General features: G+C 39.5%; 1 pseudogene across 1 annotated transcript; it reads left to right on the top strand.

Annotated features, from left to right (window-relative positions):
• Positions 1–1,148: 1,148 nt before the first annotated feature.
• LOC149007182 (quinolinate synthase, chloroplastic-like) lies at positions 1,149–15,374 on the top strand (annotated as a pseudogene). Its single transcript, XR_016175089.1, has 7 exons — positions 1,149–1,994; positions 7,633–7,913; positions 12,061–12,278; positions 12,411–12,590; positions 13,757–14,270; positions 14,548–14,709; positions 14,791–15,374. The product of XR_016175089.1 is annotated as a quinolinate synthase, chloroplastic-like (transcript).
• The last annotated feature ends 1 nt before the right edge of the window (position 15,375 follows it).

Below are 15,375 nucleotides of genomic sequence, written 5' to 3'. Positions count from 1 at the left end.
TTTCCCAAGTATCTTTAGTGCAATCCTAGAATAATTAATTGATACCCTTTTTTTTTTAATGAAGTTATTACTTAAATATTAAACCCCACTTTCACCAGAGAAAAGAATTATTAATCCCCACCCATGATTTCTTGGCAAAGGTAGCTTACTTGTTTGAGCTCGGGGCTGTTTGTTAACATATCAATTCATAGCTTGCACAACTTCTTAGGTGTGGAGCTAATAGCTCCTTAATGCAATGATATTTTCTTTGGACTCTACTTCAATGCTATGAAATTAATGCACAATATTGAACTACCTACGGATCGGTTGGGATTCCAAGTGGTAGTTGAGATCTCAACCACCCTTTTTTTTTTTGAGATTAAAGTCGGTGTAGTTCAAAAAAAAAAAAAAAAAAAAAAAAAAAACAAGATATTGAGATCAAATCTCGACCACCAATTTGAATCTTCACCATTCCAAAATGCTACCAGCACTGAAACAATTTTCTTCACCCAAAATAAACTACACTCATCAAAATTCTATATCATTTTAACTGGTTTTGGCCGTCTTTTTCTTTCTCGCAAATTTGGACAGATTTGGATCCTCTATCCAAAGGAGAAAAAAATATTTTGGATAGAAAAATATTTTCAACCCACGTGTTTGAAAAATATATACAAACAAGATTAATACAGTGGAACCCAATTGGATGGCTTTGAGGTTTGGTATTGAGAAATCCACCAACTCTTCCTTTCCAAATAGTTTATCTTCCATGGGCCTCGCAGTCATGGGGATGACGATTTTACAGCGATGTTTTAGTTTTCCTCATTGGTTCACTGCTTTGGCGATTTATTTTTTCGTCCTGGGATGGATCGCCGCCTGGCCTCACTAGTTGCTAGTCAATGACGATGAGCTACCTTTTATCCTTTTCTGTTTAATATCTTCTCAGTGTCAGTGACATGAGAAATTAAGAATGCATGAACCATCCACCATGTTCAAATCTCGGAAGAATTGGGAGTTCCAATACAAAAAAATCATCATCGGCGGCCCCAATTGTCCTCGGGTCCCATAAAAAATGATTTACTGATAAGTGGCTTTCCCTTCTGTGTCGTCGCACCTTCCTCCTGCAGAGTAACAGTTACTCTAGGGTCCTCTCTCCGACCCAGTATAAATTAAGGGTTTCCCTGTTCTTCTCTGGATTAAAGAAGAGAAAAACGTCCAGGGTTTTGGGGAATCATTACTTTTGTTGAAAACCAGAGTTGTAAAACTGGTATTGGCAATGGACTCTGCAGCAATGGCGATGATAGCTTCTTCTTCCCACTTCTTTAGATTATCCAACGATAAGATTTATGGGAACATAGAGAACAGGATATCGTTCCGGAAGTCTCTGCGGCTTCAATGTGTAAGCAACCCCAATCCAATTTCTTGTTCTCCTCTCAAGTCCAATATCAATACTCAAAACCGTAGCTTCTCCACTTCTTGTTCTGGGTCTTCTTTGGGAACCTTTGAGCTTGCTAAGTCCAAGCTTCAAAGTCTTGTTACCGAGTTTCAGTCACTACCGGAGCCCATTGATCGCGTCAAACGCCTCTTACATTACGCGACGCTTCTCCCTCCATTTCATGAGTCGCGGCGTGTGACGGGTAATCGAGTTATGGGATGCACTGCTCAGGTGTGGTTGGACGCCAGCTTGGATGAGTATGGCAGGATGAGGTTCTCTGCTGATAGTGATTCAGAGATCACCAAAGGATTCTGCTCCTGCTTGATTTTGATTCTCGATGGGGCATTACCGGAGGAAGTTTTGGGTCTGAAGACGGAGGATTTGGCTTCTCTAAATGTTGGGTTGCCTGGTCGTGGTCCTTCAAGGGTGAATACTTGGCATAACGTTTTAATCAGCATGCGGAAGAGGACCAAAGCTCTTGTTGCTGCTAAAGAGGCTAAGGCTCCTTTGGATCCTTTCCCATCTCTGGTTATCACCCCGGAAGGTATCCAGGCTAAAGGAAGCTATGCTGAAGCCCAGGTAGGTGCTAACCATTTTACATTTTCTTCCAATCTGTATGTGGCCTCTGCTTTTACCTCTCCAACCCATCCACCTTCCAACACCACCACCCCAAATAAAAAATTAATAATAATAATAAAAACTAAGGGTCCTTGTACATATTCTGGAAAGAAACTGGGAACTTAGCTTATTCAATGGTTTTCTGACCATTGAACTGGCAAGGCTTTCAACTTCAAGCATGGGAATAATTCCTCCTGTTTGCTACAAAAGTAGATTTCAAAACAGAATGAAAAGTTACTACAAACATTCAGAGAAAGAGATGAAATAGATTTCCCTACATTGTAACATTAAATCTCCTGATCAAACAGACCTAATGGGGAAGGGAATTTTTTTTGATTTGGCAATTCCAGTTTGGTTCAAATGGGGAAGCCCTTTAGATATCTATCATCATCTTCACAATTTTACTTAACTTTTATAGTTTTATTCTTGTATATAACTTTTCGGACTCTCTTGATATCTCTTTATAGCTCATCAGCATGGAGTAGAAAACTCTGGTGGAGTTGAATGCAAAAGAATTATCCAGGCTCAAGCGGTTCATCATATGGAATTCAACTTGCGTGTTGAAGATTTATCAACTATTGACTGTTATTAAGCATATGAGAGTTTGAAGTGTTTGTAAATATGACTTTTTTATAGGACGTAGCTCTGATGAGATAGCTGATAGGGTATGTATGAGGCTGCACTCTGTTACACTGTCCAATTGCAACACAGTCCCAACAAGTGGCTCCAACCAATGTCTGAGGGTGGGCACTAATGCGTCTGTAAATGTTCCAGATAATGTCTGTTTTGCTTTGGGAATAAATGAAGTCAATTCTGTTGACTAAGCATTAAAAAAGAAAAGTGGTTTGGGGATGCTCAGAAGGCAATGAATAGTGCTTTTGTCATGAACTAACACAATTGGGACTTCTCCACATGTTGCTTGGATATCAATCAAGATTGGTTCCTGAATCTGTCAAGATCAGTTCACCATCAGAATTCATAATATATCTGATCATCGAGTTTTTCTGTTCCATAGAGGGCATTCACGTACTGAAGGTAAATGGTACTTACATAACAGGTTTCATGCACCAACCATCTATGAAGGCCTCCTAATACCTGCCATGTGGCGGCTCACATGGCAAAAACTTTGTGGACTCAAGGTCCCCTATATGCATCAGATTTCAGCTCGAATAGTGTTGGCCATGTAGCAGAATAAAGCCTTAAAAATCAAGGAATACCAAGACAGTGCGTGCCATCACATGGACTACTGAATGCATGTCAATACAGGGATTCATGGCCTGTATGGGAGGGTGATGTAACCACGATTCTAGGGTTATGGTTTTGTGAATGTTTCCCTTGAATTAAGGTTACCCTATAAGCCTCTCCTCTTGTGAACCAGCAAAGTAATTGACAAATATGGGAATGGGAGATTTTAGAGATGGACCTTCAAATCTATATCTGAAGAAACGATTTGGAGAGTCATTTGCTTTGATGTTTCAGTGAGATTTCAGTGCTTTCCCCGTTCCCCAATTTGTGACACCCCAAGGAACAGGACTAATGTTGTTACCTGGGATTTAGGCTCTTTTTTCTTGCCTGCTAGTAGGCTGTAATCTCCCCCCCTCTTTCTCTTGCCCTCTTATCTTTGTACATTCTTTCTCCCCTTTCCGGGGCTTTGGTTAATGATATTATGCATTCATCTGAAAAAAAGACAAAACGTAAATGGGATGGTTAAGATTGTTAAATTTAGGGTTTTAGGTAAAGATTGGGATTACACAATTCAAATGGGTTGCTGGGGTTGAGATAGCAATGAGTTTTGAATTTATGGGGGATCTTAGGAACTAGTTATAGATGAAAATTTTTGGTATGGGTAGGTTTTGGGTTATCAAAGTTTTAACGATTCCCTATGGGATGGTTTTCAGATACCCAAAATCACCCTAGGGTAAGTGGCGGATAGATTTGGAAAGGTTGGTAATGATATGGGCTGATTGTTTAGGTGTGGGAAGGGTCCTTGGTAAAGGTTGTTGGGCACTCTCTTGATCTTTTCTCTTTCCCTTCTCTTTCTTTTCTTTTCTTTCTTTTCTGGTTTCAGATCAGCTGCAAGAAAGAAAGGGGAAAAAGAAAGGGGTGGAATGGGAGAAAGACGAGGGAGGGGGAGCCGTGGGGTGTTGGGAGAGTGGGGGTGCTGTCCAAGGCTGCCGCTGGGGTGGGGGAAGGGCCTAGGTGGGAGGGGGGGCTGTTGCAGGGTTGGGAAGGGGTTGGGGGAGGTTATGCAAGAAAGGGAGAGGTGGGGGAGGGTACCAAGTGAGAGAGGAGGAAGGGGAAGAGGGATTGGCTGCTGTACTTGTCACTATACAAAATTCGATTGATACATGCGAAATTTCAAAAACCTCGAAACGAAACTTTGGGTGATCGATTTTCAACCCAGTTGTGGGTTGAACTAGCTGGTTCAACCCAGCTGTGAGTTGAACTAGCTGGTTCATGAGAAAAAAAATTCCCAAATTTCGTGGAAACTTGGGACTTTTTCTTGCAAGCTTCATAGCTTTCCCAAATTTTCGATCTTTTTGTCTCTTTCATGTTTCCCAAAATACCACGACAAATACCCCGTCCATCAGGACTTTCCTATCCAAATTGTGTATTCCCTCAGACTGGTTATCTTAGACATGTTGATGACCAGACTTATAAAGTTGCAGAGTAACCATAGGCATAAAATGTCATGGGATGTTTATGTTCGTTTGAAGGAAAGGATGTTACAGGCATGGTACTACTTAGCTCATGGGATGGATTCACCAAGACACTCCTCTTGGCACTGAGTTGTACTTTCCTTTTATTGTCAGTTACTTTGTATTTGATGTTTTGAACTTAGAAGTTATATATTGAATGTTATTTACTTAAGTAATTAAGTTTATAGTGTACTTCTCGGACAACTCTACATTGATGTTATGTACATGCATCTATTCCCTTTTCTATATTATAATATAAATTCTATCTTTTCTTCTGGACAGGTTCATGTGCCAATGTGTTCCTTATACTCTAATTAGCTTAAATGTAGAGTCTCATCCTAAAATACTCCCTAAAACCTATTGAAACTTGATATCGAAATTTGCACAAAAAAGTCATAAGTTTCCTCGAAATTTTCCAGTTTTCCACTTAGATTCCCCATTTTCACTTGGTCGAAACTTGAGTTTCCCTCGAATTTTTTTCTATGGTACTTGTAGAAGCTGCTGGTCTGTTGAACTGATGCTAGAGACTAGAAGAAATTGCTGGAACTTTGAAAAAAATGCTCTTAAAACCTGCTGTTGGCCCACCCAAGAAGACCACGACAATTCCCTCTAATTCAGACTTGTATTCAATTCAATGTGCCTTTACAATGAGATGGATGGGCTACTTTTAGCCTTACAATTGGAGGGTAGACTTAAGACTTTAACTGGGAAATAAATATTAACTCAATTGGGGAATCCTTTGTAGACTAGGATCCCCGTACAACCAGTTAAATAACAACCATGAATAAAAGAAACTAACTTGCATAAAAAATACCTAATTATTTGAAAGGAATCTTTATTTAAAATAAATTCCTTATGGCTTTCCAACTCTAACTAAGATTCACTTAACTAACTCAAACAAGGAAATAAAATCAGATTTGGACACCCGCTATCTCAATCTCTGTCTCCAATGGCTCCTCCACATCCTTTTGGCTTGACCGGCATTTGATGGGTATTTTCTTTTCCCTTTATGGCCCTCGCTTTGTTTATGACACCCGCATCCCCAAATCCACCCCTTGTCCGCCTTTATTTCTGATGGTTCTTGGGCCCCTGCTCCCCTCCCCATTCTCACACAGTTTTGGGACTCTCTCTCCCCCCCCCCCCTCCAGCCCTCCCCGTGACATTACCATTTGACTTCCTTCGCCTACCAAAACCTTCTCCACTTCTTCAGCTTGGAACCTCCTCCATGACCACGACCCTAAACCCCCTTGGCCCCCCCCGGTTTGGTTCAAAGGGCACATCCCCCGCCACTCCCTTACCCTTTGGAGGGCTTTTAACCTTGCCCTCTCCAACCAATCCTTCCTCATTGACCGCCATATTCCTATTAGCTCAAACTGCATCCTTTGCTGGAATGGTTTGAAAGACATTAATCACCTTGTCTTTTCTTGGCCTTTCTCCAGATCTATCTGGGAACCAGCCCTATCTTCCATTTGGCCCCGTCCGAGACGTTCTTTTGGCTTTACTAGTGTTTGGTCTTGGATTCTGAGAAACTTTTTCGGTTTTTCCATCTGTGATCGGGTTGGTAAGCTCGTGTTCTGTGCCACTATATACCATCTTTGGTGGGAGCATAACTTTCATAGATGGACTTCCAAATCCCGTTCAAAAGACTTGATTTGGAACGTTATCTATTTTGATGGTTCCTCTAGGCTCGTAGCTTCTCCCCTCCCCCTGATTGATGACACCCCAAGGAACAGGCTTATTGTTGTCTCTTGGGGTCTAAACTCTTCCTTGCGGTCTTCCTCTTAAAGACTGTTTGTTCTTGTTTCTTCGTTTAATTTAATTATTTATTCATCCCATAAAAAAAAAAAAAAAATCAGATTTGGACTCACAAAAATAAAACAAAAGTTCTGGAATAAAAATAATTAACTAAATTAGTGGGGGAAATGACCAAATTGCCCATAGGGGTTTCGGCCAGTCCCCTAGGTGCCCCACTTTGGTTGGGCCTTGGGGCCCATTTTAGGGCTTTGGCCGGGGGGATGATCCGTGCTTACATTAGAGGGTCCTTGGTTGAATTAGGGTCAGAAAATTGACATGGGGGGTAATCAAGATCATGCCATACGTGAATTAAAATGGTGATTGTCATGCCATCTTCCCAATGTAGCATAATTAGGTGGTTGTGCAAGAAGTCCATGCACCATGAAAAGGTCACTTAGCCTTGTAGAAAAATTGGAATTAAAAGAATCATGTAAAATTTACTTTTATAGCATGCATTGTGCACATTTGGATCCATGACCGTAAACGTGGCTAACCTTCATCAACCCAAAATTCAGTATTGTTTCTTTATCCCTCTGTACAATAAAAACTTACACTTGTTAGATCACAAGATACTTTGAACATTGGACAGATTAGCTGGAGTATTGGATTGCTGAACTGCCATGCCAGAATGTTCAAATCTCTTGTCTAGGTTTTAGATTGGTTTGACAACTAGATGCAATGAACTTGACGTTAGTGCTGCTATATATAAATCAACATAAAATAGGACACATATCAGAGAGGGTAATTGCATACAGTTTAATTTTTCTCTTCTAAGTAGATGTACTTAAAAGCTGGTTCTAGCTGTTGCAACTAAGGTTTCTTGCACGAGACAACTTTGATGATCTTATGTTGCTTTTCCTTTGTCACCTTAGAGTTGGAATTTGTTATCTTAACTTTTCTCATGATGTTATGCTTTTTGTCTTTATCTTCAAAGTTGAATTTTCCTCTGGTAGAGTTTAGCTGACACTAAAATGTGTGCTGTGAATAGGAAAAAATAGGTCATTGGGATGCTTGCCTAAGAAGGAACTTCATTAACTCTACTCTATTGTTATTCAGCAAGATGGCTTTTGCATTATTGGGATTCTAAGCTCCATTGTAGTGTAATTGCAGGCGAAAATTTTGTCCCTGATGAGTTAAAGATTAAAGAACTCGTCAATGTGCTAAAGGAGAAGAAAATTGGTGTGGTTGCACATTTTTACATGGATCCAGAGGTCCAAGGTGTCTTGACTGCACAAAGGCAGTGGCTTCACATCCATGTATCTGATTCATTGGTTATGGCAGATATGGCTGTTAAGATGGCTGAAGCTGGATGCCAGTTTATCACGGTGCTTGGTGTAGACTTCATGTCAGAAAATGTGCGTGCGATCCTTGATCAGGCTGGCTTTAGAGAAGTACTCTTTTTTATTAGAAAATATTTACCATGATTTAAAATTTGGATCAAAATTAAATTTCATGGTTTATTTGGTTTCAACCCAGACCAGAATGAAACCTCCAGCTACTTGACAGGTTACAAGGTTTTGGATAAGTTTGGCAAATGAAGTGATTGAAACAGTCGAATTTTAGCCTGGACTAGTTGAAATTGCATACTGCTTTCCAATTTATGGTTCCTATTCACAATGCATATTTCAATCATTTTTGTTGATGTTGTATGGTTTTTAGGACTAAATTGTGTGTAGAGTAGGCTATACAAGGAAAATGCTACTACAAGTTACAATGTACACCTATCTATCAACTTCAGATTTCTCAAGATCCCCAAGCTGCCTCCAAATGTATCTTTTGGTGACTATATGAACTGACTAACAAACCCAACTGCAAAAGATATGTCAGGCAAGTACCTGTCAAATACACTAATTTCCCCACCAGTCTTCAGTTCTAGTGTGGATCATCGAAGTCTTCTCCATAGTGGTATCAAACTTCTGACGGCGATCCATAGGACACTCTGATGTGGTACGGAGGCAGGCATACCAGTTTCGCATAACAAATCTAGTACATACTTTTGCTATTTCAAGCTGATCTTTCTTACTTTATAGTACCTCAACTCCTAGAAAATACCTGAGAGCACCCAAATCTTTCATCTTAAAATGCTGATGTAGATAAGCCTTTAATTCTACGATTCTGGATGTATCATTTCCACTTATGTTGTCATCTACATAAACCACTAATACCACCTTAGATCCCTGTGTTGTAGAAACACAGAATGATTAGAATAGCATGGTGAAACCGTGAAAAACCAGGACGAGTAAGTATAGAGCTGAATCTGTTGAACAAGGCTCTTAATTGACTGCTTTAAAGCATTTATGGCCTTATGCAGCTTGTGATCTCCAGCTTATTTCTCCCCTTCAGCAGCATACCTAGGAGGCTGTTCCAGGTATGTGACAGTGTTAAGCAGCACAAACCAGATCGTGGATTAAGAATAAGAAGATACTCTGCAGAAAGAGGTAGATTCTATGACCCATTGATCATAAATACAATGAAGGATTACAATCTGGAACCACAATAATTCTAGATGCAAAAGGAAACTAACAAGAAAGGGACTGCAAAGACAATATAGACCATATTCTGGCAACCATTCTGTTATGTATTGCGTACCACAGTCTAGTAGACTTTTAACACTTGTTTGTTGTTACTGTATATAACATATGTTGCTGCATTTTTTCCTGCATGATGATTGAATTGTATGACCAATCCTAAGTTCCCTTGGATGCATATATTCCTCAATTCCATGGTATCTGTCTCTTCTGGATTTGCTCCCTATTCTTACTCAGTCTCACAAAATCCGTTCTTTCATTCCTTGAGCAAGAATGCACTTTTGCATTTGGATTTTAATGTTCTCTTCAAAACTAATTCATCTATCACACTGGATGGATTAATTCATGATCCTTATTATTAATTTTTAAGAAGGCTAGGATATAACATACTAAAGAATAAACAGCAAGGATGAAACATCATTATTTGTCCTCCACATGCCCAAAATTCCTTACAGGCCCTGTTTGGCCAATCCTTGCCAACTTAGTACTGAGAGAGTTTCAATTCATAAATCCTGCTGTGACTCTAATGCCTAAAAGCTGCTATTTGCACTAAGTGGAGTTATAATTGAGTTTTCTGTAGTAAGAAAACACCTTCTGCTGTTGTGTTCTGGCACTTGCATTTTCTCTAGTGTGTTTCAGTCATCAATGTCTTCTTTTTTTCCCTTTAGGAATGGTTGAACAGTAGTTTAGGCATTTCTTAGGTTGTCCTTACCCTTTCTTAGATAACCTTCCACATAATGTGGCTAATCCTTATCATTAAACAGATGGTTGGAGTTATTGCGTTTTCCATGTGATTACTTCCACTTCTTGTTGATTATTTGCTTCATCTTGTGTTGAATTTCTCTTTGTAACTTGTCCTTTTAAGTTTCAGATTATCTGTTGTGCATGAGTTGTGCCCAGGAAAATGTAAGATGGAGCATGAACCGAAGTGATGCGAAACCCAATTTTAGGGTTAGGGTTTTATGAAGATTTCTCTAAAATTAAGGGCTGCCCAGAATCTTCCTGCAATCGAATGAATAGTGTGAGTAATAATTTGGGAAGGTTAGGGTACTATCAAAACCTAGGGTGGGTTTGAAATACCCCAAAATTAATGTGGGATGTAACAGAACAATGGAGGATGAAAAATATTATTCCTAGGATTGGTAGAAAACAAGATAATTAATTTTGTCAATTATGGGTTGGATCTTGGAAAGTGAAACAAGAGTTTCTCTATCTCTTCCTCTTCTTTTCCTTTCCTTTCTTTTTCTCTCTTCTTTCCTTTTATGTTTTCTGTTTTTTTTCCTCTGTTGCTGCAAAGAAGAGATAAGAGAGGGAGAGGCTGAGAGTTTGTTTGTTTATTATTATTATTTTTTTTTTTGGGGGGGGGGGGGGGGTGGGTGGTTACCATAGGGGATGGGCTAGAGTAGTCTTTGGGGGGGGGTGTGGGTGGGGGCTGGGGATGTCATGGGGGGGGGGGGTCTAGGGAGGCTGCTACCAGGGTGCAGTGGCAGGGGAAAAGGGTGGGAGAGCCTGCGCGGATCAGAGGAGCATCGGGAAGGCCTTGCGGGGGTTAGGTGAGGTGAGGAAGGGGCTGGAGGATGTTGCAAGTGAAGGGGAAGGATTGGGGGGGGGGGGGACCTTGCAATGGTGGGGGAAGGAGGGGAAGGCCTGGGATGGCTGAAACAAACTTGGAAAACTTGTGAGTACATGCTGGAATTGTGGACAAAGATTGCTAAACAGAGTTGTTGATCTTGAGGAAGAAAGCTTGACTGAAAAATGCGCCTTGGTCCCCTCAAATGGGAACTATGGTCCTCCAAACTCAATTGTCTTATTTGATAATCAGACTTAAACTTAGAAAGAAAGAGTAGGATTATTTATAACTTGCTAAAAAAACTCAAAACCTAAGTGGGACTCCTCATAGATTAGGATCCCATTACATTGAATCACAACCAAGCAAATAAATAATAAAAGATCTAATGGATTCTAATCGAGACATGCTGAAATAAAATCCTAATTAATTAAAGACTCTATCTGACACATGCTAGATTCTATTTAACTAAATACTCAAATTGATACATGCTGGAATTGAAGGAAACGAAAGTCTCAAAAACTCTTAATTGACTCAAACTGGATTTCCTAGCTGACTGAAACTCTTCAGAAATTAAAGATCTGAAAATAAAAACCAGGATTACTTACGACTGGTTTTGACCAAAATACCATCTTTAGGGTTCGGCTGGATGGGCCCACTATAGAGTTGGTGGGGGGGGGGTCAATCCTGTTCACATCACAAAGAAGCTAGCTATATATACAACATGACAAACGGAGGTTATCACTTTCAGATCCCAACCTCAAAGAAGAAATCCTAATCCCTGCACATTCTAATTATATCAACACCAGAAGAAAAATCTTCTATTTGACAGCAATGGGAGCCGAAAAGGTCTCTCCCTCTCTCAATGCTTAAAAAAAAAACCAATGTATAAGCCCTATAAGAAGTATTGATGTAGACCGTAAAGTAGTTAATACATTATGAATTAGCTTATATTGGCCTCAAAACAGTAGTTGAAGCAGATTTAAACTGGCCACCCGATTCATGTTTGGTTGGTATTTGGTTCTCTTGTTAAACATTGTCAAGTAACCAAATACAAAAAGGAGGATTTTCTTTCTCCAGCTATAGAAGAAGTTTCCTGTGCCCCCAACTAAGCAGCCTAAGTTTTCTGGATCTCTTTGTGCTGGACAACTCATCTACCAAACCATAACCCCCCACCCCCATGGAAAAAAGGGGGGGGGGGGGGGAGTTCACCGCTTAATTCATATCATGGGATTCAGCAAATGACAGTTCGTCATCTGCTTCTAGTAAGACATATTTGTCTTCAATTTTTCAATTGTTTGTGAATCAATTCCATCTCCTGTTTTCTCTTTAGTGTTATGTGTCTATATTATCTCTACAGACATATGACCTTTCTTTTGGGGAACTAATATGCTTTCATTTTCATTTCTTCATGCCATCTTGATTATGAATAGTCATCTACAGGTTGGTGTGTACAGAATGTCAAATGATCGCATCGGTTGCTCTTTGGCTGATGCTGCAGCTAATCCTGCTTATGTGAGTTTTCTTAAGTCAGCATCTATGGCACGTCCTTCTTTGCATGTTGTCTACATTAACACCTCATTGGAGACAAAGCTCAAGCCCATGAACTTGTGCCAACAATTACCTGCACTTCTTCAAATGTTGTGCAAACTATTCTGCAGGTTGGTAGTTTTTTAGCTCCATCAGCTACTTTCAGTTTCCTTTTCCCTTTAACTGGTGCATGGTGGTGCCAACTTTTAGTGCTTTTTTTTTTTTTAAATGCCCATTAATATCTCTTGAATTTTATTTTTTAGGCATTCGCTCAGATACCAAATTTAAATATATGGTATGGCCCTGATTCCTAAATGGGTGCAAACATTGCAGAATTGTTTCAGCAGATGGCGAGCATGACAAATGAAGAGATTGCTGAGATACACCCAGAACATGATAAAAAATCCATAAGATCGTTGGTATCTCACCTGCATTATTACCAGGTTAGTTCCCATTCACGTGGAAGATGAGCCTTTACTTTGAAAAGAAATATAACTAATATTAAGTTTTGGCTGGTTGGAATACAGAAATATTGGAAGAAGGAAGGAAAAAGAAGTCACAAAATAATTCTTGTTTTCCTTTTCTCTACATCTTCATATATTGGCAATGAATATTCTTCTCTATTCTACCCTGTGATGGAAAAGAGATGTCATTACTTTTTGCTGGGATTTAACATGTTATAGCTGTGTGTGAATACTGCAGCTTCAATATGGTCATTTCTTTGGTCACTTGTGTAATTGGTGTGGAAGTGATTTTGTTAAATACATTCCATGTGTCTAATTAGAGTTCAAGTGTTAACTGTCTTCTTTCAGTTACATGGATTCTGTTTCTTCCACTCCATGTTATCTAAAGCTTTATTGAAGGATAGTCTTCAAATCTTCTTCAACTGCTCAATCAATTTTCTTTTTGGTGTTCCCTGTACTTCAAGGGCATTAAATTTCACTGTGCTTCTCCATAATGCATTATATCAAAGCATGACATCTTCATCTATACTGCATCATCACTATGCAAGCTAAATGCACACATCCTTTTCCAACCTATGTTGCATGGTTTACCAATACAAGAAGATCCTTCCGGCAAATTACCTTGTGCACCTTCACTGATATTTAAAAGTGCAACCTAGGCTTTGGATGGTATGGCCGCATGGTGATTTGGTGATGCACAAATCCTTCCAGAGGATGGTGCTTCTGCAACTATGTCCATTCTATGAACATTTTTATTCAATCTATGAACATGTTGCTGGTTGATTACTGCTTTTTATCCCGTGATGCACATTCTTATTGATGGGACTCTAGTAAAACATGTGGTTTGCCCAGACCTCTGGTATTGACATGAATTTTGGTGTTCTTTTTATGTGGTTTGTGGTTTTGTACTCTGCATAGTCACTTTGTGAGGATACTCCTGTTTGTTTCTTCTAAAAAATGTCACATTAATTTTAAATAGGTTGAAACCCCTGTGGTCTCATTTCCCAACATTCAATTTCTTCTTAGATAATCACCATTATATTTTTAGCTGTATTTCTTACATTTACATATTAATAGTGAGTGTGCTTCTTTTGTGTATTCCTCAACTTGGCTTTCTTACCAGGATTATGAAAATTCTGCTGCAGGATGGGACATGCATTGTACATGACTTGTTTGGACATGAAATTGTGGAGAAAATATGGGAAATGTACTGCGATGCATTCTTAACAGCTCATTTTGAAGTCCCAGGAGAAATGTTTTCCTTGGCAATAGAAGCAACGAAAAGAGGAATAGGAGTTGTCGGCTCCACCCAAAATATACTAGATTTCATCAAACTAAGGGTCCAAGAGGCTTTGCTAAAAAAATGTTGATTAAAACCTTCAGTTTGTCTTGGAAACAGAATCAGGGATGGTTACTTCAATTGTTGCAGCTGTAAGCAAATGGTTACATTCTGTTGATCTTCCTGGGAGGGCAAAAGTCAACATTGAGATCATCTTTCCAGTCTCAACAGACTCGTTGTTGAGAACATCAAAAGATCCACCAACAGGCCTTGATAGTGCAGACATGAGTAACTTGTCTGATCTCTCAATTATCCCTGGGGTAACTAGCGGAGAGGGATGCTCCATTCATGGCGGCTGTGCATCTTGTCCCTGCATGAAGGTAAGGATGCATGGATCTACATCCATTTGCTTTGGCAGCAGTATTGTTACTTTTAGTGGAACTCTGGACATGTCTGCTAGCAGTCATGATTTTTCTTAAAAATTGTAAATTTAAAGCTGTTAGAAAATAAGAAAATGGAAAGTGCTTTTACCCATTACTGATAACCTACAACATCTGCAGTCCTGAATACTTGGTTTGACCTTCAGCATTGAAAGTTCTCTTTGACCTTGCATTTGAAGAAATCACATTCTGACTCATCATTATTTCTGATCGCCAGATGAATTCTCTCAGCTCACCATTAAGAGTATGCCACCAGCTACCTGATGATAACAATGCACTTTCAGCCTATGAAGCTGGACGATTCAACTCAAGAACCATGCTTGGAAAATCAGTTGCAGATGTTGGGTGTGAGCCAATTTTGCACATGAGACACTTCCTGGTCAGTTCACTGCTCAAAAAAAGTGAATTTGTGGCATTGTCTTTTGGTTGAGCATTAATATTATTAAGATTGCTGTTTCAGGCAACAAAAAAATTGCCAGAAAAGCTTGTTCATCAGATCATACATCCATCTGAAAGTGGGTTGTCACCGTCTTAACATTTCAAGTAAGCTTACACAATGCCGAAAGTTTCAGCTTCTGATGATGTTCCTACTTGTGGGGAAAAATAAATTTTCAGAGAACCCGAAGTTGCTGTTCCTGATGTTTCTAACTCTGATGCCATGCCATGCACTGCAAAGACAAGGGACGCTGGCTGGGTCATAATTCATTAAGTTTAGAGGATCTTGCCTGTCAAGCAAAGCCAACTCGGAATATTTCTTTTGTTCATTTAAAATTTTGTAACTCAGCAACTCTTTTTGAGGGGGAGGGGAGTTGGAGAATTCGGAGGGACCAGGTTTGTATGAGTTAGCAGTTGCTCCATATGCCTTCTTTCTTTGCCCATCAAACTAGTGTTACACATAATATTAAACGAATAATTCTGCACAAGGAGCTGAAGGAATAAAACAAAATTGACAATTTTAATACCAAGTCCTCTAATGTTCTTGATCAGAACGACGGTAATGTTTCAAAATCTAAGTTTATCATTATAGGGTGGGATTTATATCACG

Source organism: Hakea prostrata, chromosome 8 (assembly GCF_041222555.1).
Source record: "Hakea prostrata isolate BN-2017 chromosome 8, UWA_Hpros_2, whole genome shotgun sequence".
In the NCBI taxonomy this organism is placed as follows: Eukaryota; Viridiplantae; Streptophyta; class Magnoliopsida; order Proteales; family Proteaceae; genus Hakea; species Hakea prostrata.
The sequence above is the reverse complement of the archived record's forward strand: the minus strand, read 5'-3'. Positions and strand labels throughout refer to the sequence as shown.